This window comes from Odontesthes bonariensis, chromosome 17 (genome assembly GCF_027942865.1).
Source record: "Odontesthes bonariensis isolate fOdoBon6 chromosome 17, fOdoBon6.hap1, whole genome shotgun sequence".
Lineage (NCBI taxonomy): Eukaryota > Metazoa > Chordata > Actinopteri > Atheriniformes > Atherinopsidae > Odontesthes > Odontesthes bonariensis.
This window is the reverse complement of record NC_134522.1, coordinates 30,225,837-30,232,974: the sequence shown is the minus strand read 5'-3', so window position 1 is coordinate 30,232,974 and position 7,138 is coordinate 30,225,837. Positions and strand designations below refer to the sequence as shown.

At 41.3% G+C, this 7,138-nt stretch overlaps 1 pseudogene; it reads left to right on the top strand.

Moving 5' to 3' along the window:
• Positions 1-1,269, top strand: part of LOC142402522 (uncharacterized) — a 64,477-nt pseudogene extending 63,208 nt beyond the window's left edge.
• Positions 1,270-7,138: the final 5,869 nt, after the last annotated feature.

Below are 7,138 nucleotides of genomic sequence, written 5' to 3'. Positions count from 1 at the left end.
ACACACCAACGTATTCACACAGGAGAGAAACCTTTCATCTGTGGTCAGTGTAGGGCAGCTTTCACTACATCATCTCATCTAAAGACGCACCAACATATTCACTCAGGAGAGAAACCTTTCATCTGTGGTCAGTGTGGGGCAGCTTTCACTACATCCTCTCATCTAAAAACGCACCAACGTATTCACTCAGGAGAGAAACCTTTCATCTGTGGTCAGTGTGGAGCAGCTTTCACTACATTATCTAATCTAAAGATGCACCAACGTATTCACACAGGAGAGAAACGATACAGCTGTGGTCAGTGTGGGGCAGCTTTCACTCAATTATCTAATCTAAAGACGCACCAACATGTTCACTCAGGAGAGAAGTCATACAGCTGTGGTCAGTGTGGGGCAGCTTTCACTAAATTATCTAATCTAAAGACGCACCAACGTATTCACACAGGAGATAAGCCATACAGCTGTGGTCAGTGTGGGGCAGCTTTCACTCAATTATGTAGTCTAAAGAAACACCAACTGATTCACACAGGAGAGAAGCCATACAGCTGTGGTCAGTGTGGGGCAGCTTTCACTTCATTAGGTAGTCTAAAGACACACCAACGTATTCACACAGGAGAGAAGCCATACAGCTGTGGTCAGTGTGGGGCAGCTTTCACTACATTATCTAATCTAAAGACACACCAACGTATTCACACAGGAGAGAAGCCATACAGCTGTGGTCAGTGTGGTGCAGCTTTCACTAAATTATCTAATCTAAAGACACACCAACGTATTCACACAGGAGAGAAGCCTTACAGCTGTGGTCAGTGTGGGGCAGCTTTCACTCAATTAGGTCATCTAAAGACACACCAACGTAGTCACACTGTAGAGAAATGATTGGCTTAAATCAACAGTTTTTACGGCAGATAAGCAAACCTTCACCTGGGAGCAGCAACAGGAACTACCAATCAGAAGCCTTGCATTTGTTCAGATTAAAAATCTTCTTTGTGGATTACCATCTTCTCTTGTTAGGACTTTAGTTCTGAATGTTCTGTGGGGAGCACATGTTTGAAGAACGATTGAAAGTGCTTTATAATTTTTTGGGATTGCTTTAACTGGGGACTGATCTCCCGACATTCAAGACAAACATGGCATCAATTGTGAGTTGATGGACAGAACAAAATGCAGTCTTTTTGAAAGTAGAAACATGTTTTTTCTGTTATACTGAATATATTTGTTTTGTTAAAAGTTAAGATCCACAAAGTAGCTTTGCACCAGCTGTGGGTATTTATGTAAACATCTGAATAAGCAATATATCATTTCAGTTTGATGTGAAGTCGAGCTTTACACTCGTCTGTATTTCATTGTTCTGCATTTGATTAAAGGTCAGATGTTAACTTTTCTCATGCTTTTCATGTTCTTGCTACACAGATATTTTTGAAGAAAATGTGTGTTTGGTTACAAGGGAAAGTTGACCCTTATCATCTTCCCCAAAGACCCAGAAATCTTTAACGCAGTCTGAAAAAGGTTTGAAGTTGTTCCCAGTACTTCCCAGACAGCTGTATGATGCTCATGACTGAAGCTGAAAGTTAAGGCTGTTCCAACACTAAAAGGGCACGAGGCTCAACTTGAAGCTGTGAAACTCTTTCAAATGTCTGTTGTGTTGGAATCAGATGTGTGAACGCATTTTAGTCCAAACGTCATGGCTGCACTGAGGGTAAAGGCAGCTAAGCAGGCTAACGGTACTTTGAATTGAACCGTTTAACACGAGAAAACTGAACTGATCTGTTTGTTGCTTCTACAACTGCTCAGTTACTCACACAATCAGGTACTGAGCAGATTTACCAAACAGACATTCTGCTGTAATCTCAGATGCTCTCAGTCGCGCTGCTCACGTTGTTTTAGTCCACAACTCTTCTTCTTCTTCTTCTTCTTCTGCCCCGACGGCTACACAACTTACCCAGAACACCTGGTGGCAGAGTGTGCACACGACACCCTTATACTTTATTGGATTGTATATACAAACTCAAACGCTGATCATTTAAACCTGCTTCAGGCTGTTTTTGTTCCCTTTAGTTTTAAGCTGACTGTGTTTGGCGTACCCTGAGCATTTCAGTGGAAAATGTTCAGCACAGACTTGGAGTTGTATTGTGTTCTTGTGGTAACTACGTCCCCACAGCTATTATGTCCTTAAGAGTTTCTTAGAAAGCGCTTTCTGCCGCTCACAATGGGAGAATCTCACTGACAAATCCCACTTTGGCCTAAAGATGTGATCAGCTGTGACTTTTGTGTGTTAGCGACTGGCGCTACGGTCCTGGCTGAACAGGAAGTAGCCACCAGAAATGCAAGACAGTCGCTGTAGCCACTGAATGTTATGCAGGACTGTCAGACAGACTGCAGACAGAGCGGTAACAGGAAAGGAGGAGGATCACAGAGCTGGTCAACAACAGATGCTGTAATCCTGGACGTGTCACTGAGAAGGAGCGTCTCTGCACCCCAGATGTTGAACTGCTGGCTGTGAGTTTCTGTCCATGTTGACTGCTGAGAGAGTTCACCTGAGTTACCTGCTGACGCTGTGTGTGACATCATCAGCTGAGCTGTTGCTACGCTACAGAAACAACAGCCCAGCCCACTGATGGAGACCTCTGAAGGTTTCTACCACACCTTCCTCTCTGCTACACTTCAGCTGATTACATTTTATTTAGGTCTCTGTAACAGCAGCTGATCTTTAATAATAACTAATCCTTCAGGGATATAATTTACCTTCAGGGATTAATGAGTATTGTTGAGTTGAATTCAACTGAGCTCATTTACAAAACTGATTTTGTTTGATTCATTTAAATGTTGATAAAACTTTAGCATAAAATCACATTCACCTAGTTAATGATAAAGTTTCCCGTCTCATGGCCTCCCCGTCCCAACGAGATGCTGTAAGGTGTTGGTTGAGGTGCAGCTTTGAGCTTTCTTTCTGAGGCAGAAACTGAAGTGTTTTACCTTCTGTCAGTGTGAGGTCCCAGCCTGGAGCCCTGAGGCGCCCCTGAATGTGAAAGTCTTTCCCCTCGCCATCCTGGACACATGCCTAAAGTCTCTGAAGGATAGGTGGAGGCTCTAAGCTATGGGGAAATGTCTTCATTTGTAACATTCAGTCACAAAACAAAAGAAACTCATTAAGGCTAAAATAAGTTTAAAGGGACACTTTGTAATTTCTTCCCCCATCTAGTGGTGCAATTTTATTTTGCAAAGTCGAATGAATTTGCTCTCTAGCGCCTCGCGTTTTCAAATGTGCGTTGCAACTTCTTGAACTACGGCAGGCGGTATGTCAAGATTCAAGAAGCTATAGATTCAGACTCAAGCTCCATACAAACAAAAAGACATCAAGACACACAGTACAAAGGATTACATAATACACATACAATAACACTATAAATACAGATGACAGATAACATGTCAGATAACATAAGTTGACATAGCCTTTGGTGTGCAAGCAATGCAATTAGTCATATTCCGGGAGTTACCGGAAGTGACTTCGACACAGCGGTAGCGTTAGCAGCAGTGTGTAGTTGCTATCTGGAAAATGTTCTTTTAAATAAACTCCCGGTAAACTTACAAACTTTCTAATGCCTCGTTTTGTGAGTTAAGAGCCTATGTGTACTACGGCAGAAGTTTGGTAACAATCAATGCATTATTAGTGGGATAATTTACGAGATAAAATCTATTTACCATTAGCGCCAGTAATAAGACATTCGGCGGACGTGACGTCAAAATGACGTAATTTCCGCTTGCTGGCCTGGCGTTAGGGAAAACGCGATTCAAAGTGCTTTATGTCCCTCTCTGCACTTCGTCGTTTTTCATAGACCGGAAGGACATGGCAGCCTCCATAGAGCTTCTTAGAAAGCGCATAGAGCTTGCCCGCTCTATGTAGATACAGACAAGTTATTCTTCACTCTGGAGGATAATTGAGATTTGACAAAGACAGTCCCTCAGTCAGAGACGAACCTCAGAAGTTAAACCCAGTTTGTAACTGAGCTGACTCACAGTGGAAGTCACACGTTAGATCTGGTTCTCAGTGAGTGTTTCCTGTTGAGATCCAGCCGTGTCTGATCAGTTCTGCAGTTTCTTGTTTTGCATTATTCTCTCCTCTTACTCAGGCTACACCTGAAACTAATCAAAATCAGGAAGCAGCATGAAGAATTGTCACATCAGCCAATTTAAAGAAGTAATAACAAGTGCTTCAAAAAGGCAAATGAATGAAGGAATGTAAAAATGAGGAAAATACCCTCAGTCCCCAGGAGTCTTTCTGGGGTTCCTGCTCCCAAAGCACACTGAGCGCTGCTTCTGTGCTTCAGTGTTTTTCAGTAGTTTGTGTTTACTTTTTCAACCTCCGTAATGATCTGTAAAACTGAAGGTTGTTGAAGAACACAGTGCTGGATCCAAACAACAGTGTAATGTTCCAATTTGTCCTCCTGGTGGCAGTGTCGTCTCACTGGGGATATCTCATTGATTCTTTTAAAAGCAGGAATCAACGTCAGATTTTCATGATCTGAAGGGGATGAACTCCTGTGCTTCTGCAGAATACCTGAGTTTCCTCCAGTGCCAACATGAAGTTAGTGTTTTTTGCCATATATATTTATATTTACACTAACTTATAGATTTAATCTGCTGTAACTCCTGGTTGAATGGAGGTTTTCCTCTTTCTTTAACTGCAGAATTCCACCGCAGGAACATCCTGGAGGAAAAGGAGGAGGAAGTTTAAAGCATTTCTTTCCTGGATCATCATGGGAAATGTGAGATCACTGGTGGATAAGACAACTACATGGATCAACTACACACTGAAAGGTTGAATCCTAAACTTTCTCTTTTCATTTTCTTTTCATAGGGACTGAATTTAAGCCTTTTCCAGGTTCCACTCTATTTTTCTCGGTCTTCAAAGTTTGAAACCAACAAGTCTGAGACTTTATTGGGATACAGAGTATGAGACAGAACACCAAGCAGCTGAACAAACCAGAGACAGTTGGTGAGCAAAGCTGCTTCACAGGAAACATGTTGGAAGACTAAAAGATAGTGTCTGTGGGCATCAGTCTCAGGTAAAAAGTGCCAAGAAAGCAGCACAAAGCAGCAGAGGCATCGCTCAGCAGGGCCGTAACCAGGATTTTTCAAATACCGAGGTCAAATATTGCGATAAATCTTATTTGACAAAAAAAAACATCCTAATATGTTGACTTTTTAAAATACAGTGTGGAAATGTGAATAAACAGAGGTAAATCACAAGCCCATCAAGGAGGTGAATATGTAGGTGAACAAGTTTATTATAACAATGTGATCACAAAAGTAGAGTATTTGAGTGAGTGAGTGAGACTCAGTTCTTCCCCTTTCTTCCTCTACTGACTCTCTCTCTTCAACTCCCTCATTCTCATCCTCTCCTGTGTCATCTGTTTTAAAATATCATCATCATCACCATTAATATTATTGTTATTAATATTACATTATTATTATTATTACTATTGTCACCATCATCACCATGCATGTGCATGACCCACTAAAAAGTCAAATGAATGAGTTGGGTTATTGGTCTAACCGATGTGCAAAATTTTAGACACCATTTGCAATAAAATCCAAATGGTTCATTAGGAAAAATGCAACCATTTTACCTAAGTAACTAGTTGAATCCACCCACTAAATTAACATCGTAGAATGTGCCAAACAGACCACAAGATGTTGGCTGTATTTTAGATGTATAGTCTCAATTCAATCCATTCACTCAACACAGAGAAGACATAGGTATCATGCTGGGCCTGACAACTAGCTAAATGCTGGTAAAACTTGGCTTCATAATGCACCATGAGCAGCACAACTAACCTCAAGATTGTGTCATATGAGAGAGTACACGGGGTATTTCATTCTGTTATTTTGCCCCGTGTGCGTCATCAATTGTTTTAAGTAAAATGAAAAATATAAGTTTCTGACCCAGTTTCTATTAGTCTGCTTTATTTACATGTAGGAAGCCATATAGCACTGAACAAAACTGTAGCTAGTGAGGCTGAATGAGCCACAGTTGGCACAAAACTGTCAAGCCCTGTTTAAAAAAAAAAAAAGTTAGCTTAACAGCCCAAGCCGTGTCACGATTCCCAATAATTTCATTACAGGTCGCTACTTTTTTTGGGGGAAAATCGAATTGAGAGAGAGATTTGTGTGCAGTGTGTTTGTGCCGACTGGAAAACGAAATCCTAACCAAGGGGCTTTGTGACTGTTGCTTGAAATGCTGAGGACAATGATCTAGCATCCTCCTATTCCTAGCCGCGCTTTGAACGCATATGAACATTATGAACTGTCACTCATTCTCACTGGCGATTGGCGAAATGAACTCACCTCCTTCTCTCTTTCTTTTCCCCTGGCCAGTTGGCTTTCTAAAGCTGAGTTTAGTTTGTTTAGTAGATTTCTTCATCTTGCTTCCATTTCCCAGCTGACTTTCGCGTTGAAGCTGTGTAATATGATAAACATGTTTCCAATGGCAGGTGGCGTAAAAAAGAAAAAAAAGTCGGGTGGCGTTTTTCCGCTCAGTTTTAAAATATAATGTGATGATAAAGGGATTATGTGGACTTTATTTTCAGAAAAACAAATGAGAATGCATGCTGATCTTTCCACCAATCAAAGTCAGAACGATTTTCATCTTATATTAATTTGACATTTCTCTGAATAAAAAAAAATAAAAAATTTAAAAAATTTAAAAAAACACCGGGGAAAATACCGAGGTCATGACCTGTGTGTCCTCAATGCTGGTTACGGCACTGTCGCTCAGAGGGTCAATAAACTGCTTTGGGACTCGGAGATCATATGTTCAAGTCCTGTGAGAGCTGCTCAAAGAGTTTAAATGTCTCCAGGTTTTAGAGGCCAAAGCAAAGAGTGAAAAGCTTTAAGGTGGAAAGTTTCATTCTCTGATTTAATGGCTCAAACTGGTACTGAGCAGCTTTTAGTTTGTCAAGATGAGGGATGAAAGCTCCTAAAGAAATAAAGTCTGCAGTTCAGCATCCCAACAGAAGAATGGAAGCAGCTCAGAAAGGAGGCTGAAGCTGTGATTGGGTGGTTCAGGCAGATGCAGAGCAGCTTCTGGAAGCAGAGGGAGGGGCTTCAGCTCCTGTGGATGCTGATGGCTGTTAGGAAAGGA